This window comes from Solanum verrucosum, unplaced genomic scaffold (genome assembly GCF_900185275.1).
Source record: "Solanum verrucosum unplaced genomic scaffold, falcon-dt-bn FXZP01000101.1, whole genome shotgun sequence".
NCBI classification, from domain to species: domain Eukaryota; kingdom Viridiplantae; phylum Streptophyta; class Magnoliopsida; order Solanales; family Solanaceae; genus Solanum; species Solanum verrucosum.
This window is the reverse complement of record NW_026020111.1, coordinates 1,247,477-1,260,651: the sequence shown is the minus strand read 5'-3', so window position 1 is coordinate 1,260,651 and position 13,175 is coordinate 1,247,477. Positions and strand designations below refer to the sequence as shown.

General features: G+C 27.2%; 1 pseudogene; it reads left to right on the top strand.

Annotated features, from left to right (window-relative positions):
* Positions 1-1,436: 1,436 nt before the first annotated feature.
* On the top strand, positions 1,437-2,703 carry LOC125825461 (F-box protein At3g07870-like; annotated as a pseudogene).
* Positions 2,704-13,175: the final 10,472 nt, after the last annotated feature.

Here is a 13,175-nt window from a genome sequence, read left to right as displayed (position 1 = left end):
AAAATAATAAATTAAATATCGATATAATATTGATGATTCAAATATAATTAAAATTATCAAGTAAAATAAATTTTAAAAACATTCCACAAATTAAGTGAATACACATGAAAATTTACCAAATAAATAAATGAATATAAGGGTTATATTAGTAAATATGTATATATGACAGGGACATATCGGTCTTGAAAAAAATAATTTGTTGCTTCTATTTCTGCTTTTTTTAAGAAACAAATACTTGTAGCTTCTTCCCAACAACAAGAAAAATTGTCTTTGCTTTCTTTTACAAATAATTTACTAATTAGCTAAACATCTTAATTTTTTAAATAATTTTTTTAAAAAAAAATTCAAAATAAATATGATTAGAATTTTGAAAAGTAATAAAGACTTCTGAATTTTATAGCCTTAAATTAGATATATATCAAAAGTATCAAAATGTTATTATTATTGTTGTTACGGTCAGAGGAGTTGATATTTAATCCTGTGGTATTAAATATGGCAGGTGAAAAATTGAAATTAAAGAGTTATAAAAATAGAAAAATATTTTTAAAAAAAAAACTAAATTAAAAAAATAAAACAAATACATTGAAATGGATAGAGTACTTAATTTCTCTTTTTATGTTCCAATCTATTGTGTAAAATAATTTTACATCACTTGAAAGTATGAGAAATTGTCTTATCGGGATGATATATAGAACGGTTATGATGCATGTATACAAAACATAGATTCAAAATAAGAGAACTATAAATTCAGAAGACACTTGGCATGCGCTAAATAATCGATGAGAAGCCTAGAAAATATATCATAAATGATCTCTTCAAATATTGAAGATTTTGTTGGACTCTTTCTCTTTTTGTTCTCTATTGAATAAAGTGTTTGTTACGAAGTAGTTTCATGTTAATCTCTGTAGCTATTAAATACTTGAATGATTTCAATGCTAAACACATTAATTAACAATAACATATATCTAGAAGTTTTAGAAGATATATTTAACTTATTTGGTCTGGGAACATAAACTAGCTATAAATTGAGAATATAAACAATAGAATCTTAAGAAAGATAAAAGAATTATATATTCTTCGAGTCTCCAAAGTAATACCATATATATATATATATATATATATATATATATATATATATATATATATATATATATATATCACTGCAACGGCTAGCTAACGACTAGTTAGGCTTTCATTAGTTACTAAATATTAAGTTTGTGTAAGAAATAATAGTAGGAAAAAAAATTAATATTTGCTAATGGCTAGTTAAATTTCAATAATTACTTTCAATTAATGACTCTGTGCGATTACTTTTGGAACTCAAAGTAGTATCTATAGTCATTTTAGAGGAGCACACTATATATAAAAGTACAGTCGATTCATAAGACCAAGACCCTCAAAACTAGATCCTTTTGTGTTCAAAGGAAGTGATTGACATGGATGCCCGAATCTATAAACTTTTCAAGGGAGATTGCCAAGAAAGAAGAATCTCTCATGCCACAAGGATTATGGACCTTCAAATGGTGATTATGGTCGACACTCTTTCACGGCTGTAAATCAAGTCTATTTTTCATTGTAAGATTGTTTGTAAACTTTGTATCATCTTTTAACTTCCGATCCTTTATTTGGTAACATGTATTATAAAAGATCGTTTTATTTTCTCAGCATTTTGCTTTCAATAAATGACTCGGTCCGATTACTTGTGGAACTCAAAGATGATATTTATCACCCCTTAAACAAAGCCATTTTTTTGAGCCCTAGGTTTCACCTCCCTTCACCCACTTTCTCTGAAGAAAACATGATATTAATTGGCTCATGTAATGGATTCATTTGTTTGTTTAATGGTTCGAGGAATACCGTAGAACATTTAGTTATATTAGCAATCCTCTTTTGGGTGAATATTTCAAGATTAAATTGTCCAAATGGAAGAAAATAATCCAATGTGTTGCTTATGCATTCTGCTTTAGTGAAGCCTCTGGACAGTATAAAGTATTGAGATCAGTAGTTAGAAAGTTTGTGGGACATCCACAAGTATCAAACTTGGAGGTTTATACTTTTGGAGTTGATGACAAATGGAGAAACATGGGCGAGGCTCTAGAACCTCTATGCGGATCATTTAGTAACGCTAATGTCAATGGTGTTGTTCATTGGATGAATTCAGAAAAAAGTGCTAGCATTTACTCCTTTAATAATTGGATAGAAGAGGTGAAGTCATTGTTTGCTCCACGTGGTCTGAAAAACTTCATCTTCCTACTTGACACTAGCAGAGTTGGGGAATTGTCTATGTTTTGTAATAATAATCATAGTCAGAATGTTGATATATGGTGGATGAAAGAGTATGGAATAGATGAAACTTAGACTAATGATCGCATTTTGAAGGATATTATTCAACTAAATATCTGTTGTGATAGATTTATACCAATCTCAATTTGAAAAGATGGAGAAATATTGATGCAAAGGGATCGTGGCACACAAATAGTTTCTTACAACCCAAAAGTAAAGAAGTTTACGAAGGTTAAACTGTACCTTGGATTTGCAACGACTAGCTACATCTCAAGTTTTTACTCAATCAAGACTATTATAGGGGAAAGTTTTCCAGTCTCATATGTTTACTGAAGATTGAGATACTTTAGCTATTTAAGTTGTTTTATTTCCCATGAATATTATGTTTTGCTTCTATGTTTCTTGTATAGTCTAGTGTAAGATCAATCAACTTTTATTGTGTTAGAATGCTTTTGAGTTCTGTTATACAAACTCTAATTGTCTCATTCTTTGTATTGCGAGGTGAACGATATGAGCTTTTTCAACGAAGAACATTTCAAAACTTCATTGTTGCTTCCTTGTGTTGGTCAAGTTTATTTTTCAGCATCTCTGTAATTTCTTTCTACATAATGTAACCTGATAATATCTTATTATTTTATTTAAAATAAAATATTATTTATTTTATTTTTAAATAAGTGATATTTGTAATCTTTCATTTTTTTTTTCAAAATAAAGAGTAGTTTACATATTAAAAAGAACTATTCTTTTTCTTTTTAAAATTATCTTTATTTTAATAAATGGAGTTTTACATTATTAAAAAGTCATTTTGAAAAAAACAATTAATTAGGAAAAAGGTAATAACAATTTTATTTTATTTTGGAAGAAAATATTTTTTAAGAAGCCTGTCTAATCTATAAATACGGATTATTTTAAAACAAGGGACTAATTATCCATGTATCACTATTAAAAGATGTGGTAAAGTGGATGTGATTGCTCCTCTCTTAACTAGAGATTTCAAAATCAAGTCTTGAATATGAAAAAATCTTTAATAGAGAGCGCAATCCCCCAAATAGGATTCGACCCGACGCAAATCTGAATTAATCAAGTTCCAATACAAATATCAAATACCAAATAAAACTATTTTAAAAAAAAATATCCATGTATCATTTGTCTTGAATGTGTGTGTGTGAGGGAGAGAGAGCCTCAGATAGTAATTGGCCAAAATGTAGCATGCAAGTTCCGAGGTCCGAAATCAGTTGCACACAAATTTCATAATAATACTTCCTTCGTTTCTATCGTCCTTACTAAAAATATATGGTCCATAATACTCCCACCGTTCACTTTTACTTGTTACTTATTCCTAATATAAATTTTCATTTTTACTTATCACTTTTGACATATCAAGAAAAATAGCCATTTTTTCCATGTGTGTGTGGGGAAGGGGGGGGGGGGGAGGGGATCCCAAATCGGCATTGGAAATGGCAGTCGGATCTCGGGTCAGGGTCAAAAGTTAAAACGCAGGTCGAGGTTGGATTCTAGATTTTGAATTAGGGTTGGGATTTGGGGTCTCAGACTGGGGTACATAGTCGTGTCCCATGTCGGATCAAGAGTTAGGGTCTGGTTTAGGGTTAGATTGAGGTTGTATCCGTGTTTTTGATTGGGGTCGAGATTTAGGGTCTCAAATTGGGGTACATAGACGTGTCCATGTTCGATCGTGAGTTAGGGTCTTAGATTGGGATAGGATCTCAAATTGATGTTTGATTAGTAAGAAGAAAATATAATCCCAAAAATATTTTGGTATAATCAAGGCAAATACTATATTTTCTTTTTACTAATCAAACATCGGAAAACAAGCAAGAAAACCATTTATTTTTTTTATGAAACATTTTCTAGGAAAACATTACAAACACACCCTAAATGGTCGTTTGGTACAAAGATTAATAACGCATGGATTAGTAATGCAGGGTTTATTTTTATTAAGTGTTTGGTTCATTGTTTTCCACCTCATCTTGTGTTTGGATTAAAACTCTATTAAAAGCTTTTTTTTCCAATTATATCCTTGAATTATTATTATGTAATTGTGTCAAGGTAGATAATTGCCGGAGAATATTATTTTTTATGACCTTCTAACTAGCTAGGAGAAGAACAATTTTGTTGTCATATTTGTTATTTTTTTCACTTGAATTATTCGAGGATAAATAATTGTCATCTTAATGAATTGATCACTCACAAAATGTCAATTTTTAATTTAAAAAGATAAATCATCTACTTTTAAAACTAGAAAGACAATAAATAATAGTAAAATTGAGTAAACCATCTACATTTATACATAAAAATTGCAAGTTATAATTTTAATATGTATACAATTTTATAAATTGTTCAAAATACAAATAATTAGAACCCCCCCCCCCCCCCCCACACACACACACATACATTTGCCTTTTTAATTAGTAAATGTTAAACAACTCACATTTCAAATATTGTATTGATTTCTATTGGAATTATTTAGAAACAAACAACTCTCTCTAAATAATTTATAAGCTAATTTATTTGAATAAATTTACTTGTACAAATATAAAACATAAAATCAAGAAAATAAACAAAATGATTTGAGGGATATTTTTGTCTTTACATAGACTTATCCCGTGGTATTAAATCCTATGTATTACTAATTTCTCCAAAGGGAAGGTATTAGTAATACATCTACTAATGCCATGTAGGGTGTATAACTAATCCGTAGATTAGTTATACATAGGGCCAAATTCTTACCAAATATGGTACTAAATAATACCATACATAATACATGGACTATTTCTCATAATACCATAATACATGTCCAAAATTAAACCTCAGACTTTGATCATGATTTCAAATTACCATCATAGTGGAATTTCATAACCTTTTTTTTCTTCTAATGACATGCTATAATATTTTACCAAAACAAAGTGATAGAAGAACAAAGTTGTTAATTTTCCAAATAATTCATGGACAATATGACCTTTATTTCTTTCCTTGTTTTGAATTGTAATTGTCGTAAATTGATGCACGAATGGAGGAAAATAGTAAGCCAAATATACATTGAATTGCCTATTAACTATGTGTTATTCACTGTATTTCATTGGATTCCTTTTTTCTAATAATGCGGGAAAGTGAAAGCCAACACGCGTTTTAAGTTTAAAAGGGAAATTGCACACGCCATTGACATTTGGTTTTTGGAGTACTTTCTTTTGTACATTTTTATTTGTATATTAATTTAAATAAATTTATATTTTTTATTTATCACTTTTCTCAAGATTTTATTCTCTCATTAATCTATATTAAGTGAATTGATACCATATCAATCATTAATTTTTAAGGGACGTGCAAAATCAAAACTCGACAAATAAAAGTTAATGGTGGGAATAAATATTACTCTCTTCGTTCATTTTTACTTGTTATGTTTGGACTTGGCACACTCATTGAGAAATCAATGATTGATATGACTATTTTATCCCACCACCCTTATTAATTGATGTTTAGTGTTCCCTCTGTCTATTTTTACTTGTCCACTATATTAAAAGAGCGAATTGTATGAAATAACAAACTATTAATTCAAATTAAATGTTATAGTCATAGTTTATTTTAATTGTAATTCGCAGCAAACATCCCATTGTTTTGCCATCTGATTCTGTTATACAATTAGCCATTTTCGATATACAATTAGTCATTTTATACATATCGGTATAAAATGTATAAAATGTGTTTGTGTTTGTTAAAGTGAGAGAAAAATGTATATACAAATACAAATACATATATTTTCGTCTTATACACTTATAATTATATAAATACAAATCTTATTATACAAATTACAATGTATAAATAAATTTATACAAAACCGAACAATTTGTATAAAATTGGACGTTTCTAGCAAATTATACAAATCAAAAGCTCCATAGCAAACATAAAATTTACTATAGAAAGCAATTATGCAAACTATAGTTATAACATACAAATATGATTTTTATGTTTGCTATATGTGAAAGTTATAGTTGTTCAACTTGTTTAGTTTGAAAAATCAAGAGATAAGTATCATTTTGTGTTTGTTTTACCCTTGCTATTAAATATTATTCAACATCTAATGCATTTTCCAAAATATTAAATTTAATATATTCAAAGAATAATGTAGTACTCCCTCCATCCTTTTTTACTTGTCAAATTTTGACTAGACACGCCTATTAAGAAAACAATTATTGGTCTAGTGAGTTTACAATTTCATCCCTATTAATTGATAGGATCTTAAACATATTTACTCACTATATTTTTCAAAAGCATTATTATAAATTGAGGGTATAATAAAAAGAAAAAAAATGTCCTTCCTTGATTTATCAAAAATGACAAGTAAAAAAATTAAATTAGAAAATATTTAACAAGTAAATAGGGACGGAGGAATGTAAAGCAATGCCAAATGCACAAGCAACTCATCTTGTCATTTCAACTTTGTAAAGTTTGTTTCCACATCTGTATTTGAAATTTTTTATTATATATCCCAAACTCATAAATTCGAGTATGTCAAACTTGTGAAAAATTAATACGTAGTGCTTATTTTTTTAAAGGAGAGTTAAGATGTTAGGTCAAGATTTTAGAAAAATATGTGATTCTAATTAATAGCAAAAAGATGAATGAACTACTTAATTGATTTGAATAGGTCTAATTTGTTCATATGTAATGAATGTTAAGATCTTTAAGATATTTACTTAAAGATTTTGTGGATTGTAATGTTTTATCAATTCTCTTTTTATTACTATTCTATCACAATAATATAATCATCAATTAATCGTGCAAAAAATGCAGAAAGTTAATTACGCAAAATATAAAATGATATTTTCCATATTATAGTGTTCAGTACATATTTATCTTATTGGAAATTAATTACATTTTCGTATGCTCTACAAAAGGTTTAACTTCTTTTGTAAAATATGGATATATACTGAAAAATCATTTTATATATATATATATATATATATATATATATATATATATATATATTGAATTACATTTTGAAAATCTTAAAATATGTTCCCTTTGTTCTTAATTCTTATCAACGTTTTAAAGTGGAGGCATAAGATAAGGCATTTTACATAGGTATGATCGAGCGTAAAACTGTAATTTCAAGAAATCTTCACGTTAACTTTTCATACAAAAAAATAATATAACTTATAAAAAAACATAGATAAACTTTAAATCATAAAATACAAAGTTAAGATAAATACTAGGAGGTTCTACCAAATAATACAGAAATGTATAAATTAAAAATTTAATAGTATAATACCCCGTTATCATATTCTAACAAGGAAAAATTATGCAGTTAAGCAAATCTATACTATTTAATTACTTATTATAGCTATAGTTTGCTAAAATTATCACTCGCGACTAACATTAACTATTAATTACGTGGGCTGACCTCGAGTTTGTATAATTAGCCACATTTGTATATGTATAATTTGCCATATTTGTATACTTCACAACTAACAATTCCTTGTTTGATTTGTATTTGTGTACGATGATTTGTATTTGTATATGACGATGGTTTTCTTTGATTTTTCAGTTTTGTCATCGTATATATTCAATCTTTTTGTGTATTACTTTTTAAAGTTTGTATAAATGTGTAGTTTTTGGATTTTGTATAATATAATTTATATAATGTAATTTGTATAATATATTTTGTATAATTGATTAAAGTTCATATGTTTATGTTTGTATCAATTCGTTATTTCGAGTTTTATCATATTTGTATAATTCCAAACTTTATATTACTCAATTATACAAAAACACGCGAATTATACAAACGTACCTGCGAATTATACAATTTATTGTCCTCTCTCGCTCTCCTCTCTCATCCCTCTCCCAATCTCGCTCGCCTCTCTCCTCCCTCTTCCAATCTCGCTCGCCAGAATATACAAATACATATATAATATACAATTATCTAATCGATATACATATACAATTCACCTCTCTCCCACTCTCTGCCCTCTCTCGCTTGCCTCTCTCCCACTCTCTGCCCTCTCTCGCTCGCCACTCTCCTCCCTATAACATGTAGTTACGAATCGTAATTAGAAAATTGTAGCTATGGAGAGTAATTAGGCTATTTTTGAGTGGCTATATGCAAAAGATCCTCTAACAATGCATGTATCTGAGGGTCTTTTTTTAGAATGATTTTCATAAGTACATTTTGTATCTGTTTTACATGATCATGTATATGGGTTATATCATTTAGATACATTTGTGTATAAAAATGTATATAACGATACCATGTTAATAAATTCTTTGTTAGATACAAATACATGTATACACCTAATAGACATATGGAGACTTACTGTATATACAATGAAAACAAAAAGACACATTAACTTGTTTAAATGCATCAGATACATCTAATAAAACAATATTCAAAACTTTTGAGACTGAGATACATAATATTAATTTCAGATACACATAGAAAAAATCATGTTTAATCTTTCTCCCCATTGTATCTAAAGATACAATACACCATAATGTATTTATCAAATTAAAATAGACTTGAAAATCATAGAATCCATGACTTAAATGACAAAGAGTTTATGAAGTCTTCAACGATATTTGTGAACTGTTTGGCCAGTCCATCGATTAACTTGGAAAGATTTCTTTGTAACAGTTACTTCGATTTGGTCTTGTTAGAAAGGAAACAATACAAGATAAGGTTTGGGTTCATGCAATTTTGTCGTTCATGGTGATGATATCTTGAGAAGAAGAGAGTAGATTAGACATTGTTGGAATGAAATTGTATGGTAAAATTCTTGAATAAGAAAGGAGGAGAGATAATTAAGTGATAAATATGAGAGGAGAAAATTAAGAGAAAGTGGTTGATTTGGAGTTAAAGAGTAAATTAAGAAGATAATTAATTAATCCTAGTTTAAGTGATGTTGGAATATGATTGTATCTTAAATAATATATGGTATAAAAATATTAATATATATGATAGTGATGTATGTCTAATAAGATAGTTTGCCCAGTATTAAATTAGAAAATCCGACCCAAATCGAATTGAAATGAAATACATTTGGTTTTGTTTCGGTGCAGACTAAAAAAATAAAATTCGAAATATCGAATATAAGTTTGAGAAAACCAAAACGAAGAATTGAACGTCCACCCCTAGTTTACACCTAAGTTAAAAAATATTTTTTTATATGTATAATGTTTTTTTAAAATGTTACGTAGATGGAGGATTAAAAATGTCAAGAATGAAATAGATATTGTATAGGATAAAGGAGGGAGAATGTCTATTAACTGTTCAAAGTTTGAAGAAAAAAAAAAACCTTTTAAAGCAAAGTTAAAGGGTGAGTGACGTGTAAATGATTTTCACCCTACAATTATTTATTAGTTTATCAAAAAAGTTAGTTTCGTTTTGCGCAAAAAAAAAAAAAACAATATTGTTATCGAACAATATAAAGTAGAATAAAATTCAAAGAAAAATATATAGTGAAATTAATAATGGAGAAGTAATAAAAGTTAAAATCACGAAGAATATTTTCATAAGAATAGTCGCATCAAATTCACTTTCATTATATGATGTTGGATCTTATTTTTGCTCGTAGTAATATTACTTTTTTTTTTTAATGTGATAGGCGAAGGAAAACTGCAGGGAACTTAAAGATATAGGAAGTTATTGGGCGTTTTGATAATTGATTAGAGTTATGCAGATAATGTAGAGATTAGTTATGAGTGAATTTACATATTATTTTAGGTAGGTGTTAGTTATGCAATGATTAGTTATTCCACTTTGCATAAAATAATACATAAATTCCCTCATAACTTAAACATATATTAGTTATGTGGGTTTCTAGATTGTCAACCAAACGTCGTATTAATTTTATACATGAATATTTTATTTCCTATCTACCTACCAAATGTTATATAAGCTATGAGAAAATCAATACATAAATAACATTTTATTATCTAGCTACCACACGACCCGTCACCGATTTGCATAAGAGAAATTATGCTTTGTTTCTCCCATGAGCTTTGAAAATTAATTAATTAAATAAGTAAATATAATAAAGAAGGAAAAATGAAGCTAGAGTCTAATTCAGAAGAAAACTATGTCATAAAGGCAAATAGAGTAATTTGGTCTCTAGTCTAACCAAGTTATAATACAATTTTTATAAAATATTTTAAAACTTTGAATAAACAACTTAAAACTTTATAGTATTAATAAACATTTTTTTACTATAATATCCTAGGTAAGTATTGTAAACATATAATTGATATCTTATTAACTTGAATTGATCTTTATTATTATATTAGAGGATGTTTGTGTTGCTTCATCACTTCATAAAACAGAAAAAGCAATCAAAATCAAATTATTAAACTAATCTTTTAATTAGTACTATGCTTTAATATTTGTTTCACATGAACTCTAAATCTCCACAAATGAACTCTAATTATATTTGTATGTTAACAATATAATTACTTAATTAAGAGGGAGCAAAAATTAAGTATCACATATGTAGAAAATAATTGTTAATTGATTTTAAAAATATGACAAGAAAGACCACAAATACAGAAAATACTTTTAGAGCATTAGCAGATTAGATCGCTGCTAATTAACATGCTAAAAGTGAATCATTAGTTTATTTTAAATAGCAAAGCAGTTTATTGATGTAGAAATTAAATATTTTGGACATATTTTAATTAGGGCAGCAGGTATTTAAAGTAGTAGACTTTAGGAAAACATGCAGAAAATAAATTATTAAATTTTTATCTTAAGGGGCAGTAAATGATGTCACAGACCAGTGGCAGAAAAATACATAACAAAATGCAATTCAGTTATTTAACATGCTGGAAATTAATTAAGTTATTTTAAGTAGCCAAATAATTTATTTTAATATAGAAATTATTTATTTTTGGGCAGAATTTAGTAAGGGCAGCAGATATTTAAAGTAGCAGATGTTAGAAAAAAAAAACATGCAGGAAATTATTAATTGATTTTTAAGTGGCAAGGCAATTACACTAAATGCAAAATTTTAATCATCTTGTGAAGATTCAAGAAGTCGGAGTATTTAAAACAGTATTAGCATGTTGGACAGTTTATTAGCTTATTTTAAGTGTCAGAAAATAAATGCGTTGCAGCGGTTATTTAACAATGAGCAGAAATATGTAGCAAATTACTTCAGTTATTTAACATTGTGAAAAATTATTTTTTTATTTAGTCTTATAGTCATGGCTTCTAAGTGTGAGCATAATGAAATATATATATATATAAAGCTGAATCTAGACTAGGCTGATGTTACACCTCTCAATGACCACCATTTCTATTTATCTATTTACTCCTTTTTTTTAACATTTTAATTTCATTTTTATACATAATTTACTAATTAAATAGATTAATAAAAGACTAATGCAATAAATATATAATCAAGCCTACATAGTAACCACAATTGATTTTTATGACCACTCATAATTCATCATTAAAAAGACAATAATGAAAGGACATTAGTGTGAGCAAATGGCAAAACCGTTTTAATTGATTTAAAACCTTCAAAAGAATCAATGCTAAGATTAATCCTTATCATTTATAATAAAAGACTCTTTGTTTTTATTTCAATAATTTCTTTCAGTTACAACATAATTATGTATTACTTAATTGTAGAATTTGAAAGATTTCTACACCATTAAAATTTGAAGACAATTATATAAACAAAATACAGTATACATTCACAATCTCAATTTTTCATGAATCAACATGAAATTTATGTAATATAAATTTGCAGAAATAGATAGACAAGAAAGAATGAGTCTAAGGAAGAAGGCCATCATAATTCAAGATTATTTTGTAATCTCAAACCATGAACATTACTAATGTCTTGTATTTTTTTGTAGAAATGTTGGATCAACAACACATCATATTATATGAACAACTCTTCGTTGATTACCTTTCAAGATACCATTCATGTGATTTAACAAAAACAATCATCAGGCTGCTGCTAAGCGATCAAAATTTGACAGACTTCCGAGAGTGAAGCAAGAAGAAGAAAAGAAATAGGAATTGATACTTTTGAAGAAGTTTTAGCCTAAATCTACAAACGGTTAATTTGATAGGTAAAATTTTCAACCCACCTCTTGTATGAACACTAATTTTTCTTCTTTTGTTCTCTTCCTTTTTTTACTGAAATACTTTGAATTTGTATAACAAAAAAGTGATACTATTTAAGAAAGTATTGATATTGAGGACTTTTACATAAAATTAGAAAGATACAAAAAGAAAATAATATAGAGTACTGAAGGAGAGAAAGAAAAATGAAAAGAAACATAAAGTGATGAGAAAAATAGAGATATCAAATAAAAGAAGAAGAAAAAAGGCTCCATATATATAATATTGCCAAAATTAAAATTTAATGTACAAAGAATAATTTATTTATTTTGTTCCATATATAACTCTATATATGTTCCATATATGGTTTTCCGAATTTTATATGTTGTTCCATATATAAGTCTTAATATGTTCTATATATATATTCTCCCTAAATTTATAGAGAACAACAATAAATTATTTAAATAGTAGAAGATATTATTTAAAAAGACAAACAAAAAGAGAGATGGTAATTTAATTTTAATTCATTATAAGGAGAAAAAGAAAAAAAAATGGCTTCAGTTTTTAGAGTAAAATTTGGAGATTCAATTTGTAATTAAGAAAAGCACAAATTAATGTGGTAAGAAAAAGAAAATGATGTGTTGTTGATCCAACATTTCTACAAAAAAAACACAAGACATTAGTAATGTTCATGGTTTGAGATTACAAAATAATCTTGAAATGTGATGAGCTTCTTCCTTAGACTCATTCTTTCTTGTCTATCTATTTCTGCAAATTTATATTACATAAATTTCATATTGATTCATGA